The sequence below is a fragment of the Cucurbita pepo genome, unplaced genomic scaffold, assembly GCF_002806865.2.
Source record: "Cucurbita pepo subsp. pepo cultivar mu-cu-16 unplaced genomic scaffold, ASM280686v2 Cp4.1_scaffold007518, whole genome shotgun sequence".
Lineage (NCBI taxonomy): Eukaryota > Viridiplantae > Streptophyta > Magnoliopsida > Cucurbitales > Cucurbitaceae > Cucurbita > Cucurbita pepo.
Genome location: NW_019653447.1, coordinates 1 through 523, shown reverse-complemented (window position 1 = coordinate 523; position 523 = coordinate 1). Strand labels below are relative to the sequence as shown.

Sequence of the window (523 nt, the reverse complement as noted above, 5' to 3'; positions counted from 1 at the left end):
ATTGATTTGCTTTTATCTATAACAGTCTCACTGCCAACTTCCAGCCGGCCAACTTGCTTTGGGTCAATTCTATACTTCTCAAGAAGGGAAGTGACAACTGTCAAGCTGAAAATCCAAGAATTTCGATGTTAAGAACAATCTTCAGAATACAGAACCATGTAGATTGTAGCCAATATGGTCACTACCTCATTGAGATTACATCTTCAACCTCAGAACAGAACGCCATGCAATCCTGTCCGAGCCCAATCGTGTATTTCCCCTTGCTTGCTCCATCATGAGCCTCCAAAGCTTCCTATGTTGCCAAAGCAGAAACCATATTAATTTCACTAGCAAGCATACAAGTGAAGGTACCAAATAGTGAGCTCTAGAGACGCAATTCTTCTTTGACATTACAATGATGTCAATATCTTATCAGAATTGTTCGTTGGTCAGGGACATAACATCCACGGAGACTGAATTCAAATAACTTTTCCTCTCAAAACTTGATGCAGATCCAAGAAGTCCCAAAAAAGGGAAAAAAAAA

The 523-nt window shown here is 39.8% G+C and overlaps 1 long non-coding RNA gene across 1 annotated transcript; it reads right to left on the bottom strand.

Moving 5' to 3' along the window:
* Positions 1–57: 57 nt before the first annotated feature.
* Positions 58–482, bottom strand: LOC111787238. The gene is made up of 3 exons (XR_002813924.1): positions 394–482; positions 186–292; positions 58–105 (listed from the first exon to the last, which is right to left on the bottom strand). It is a non-coding gene; the product is annotated as an uncharacterized LOC111787238 (long non-coding RNA).
* Positions 483–523: the final 41 nt, after the last annotated feature.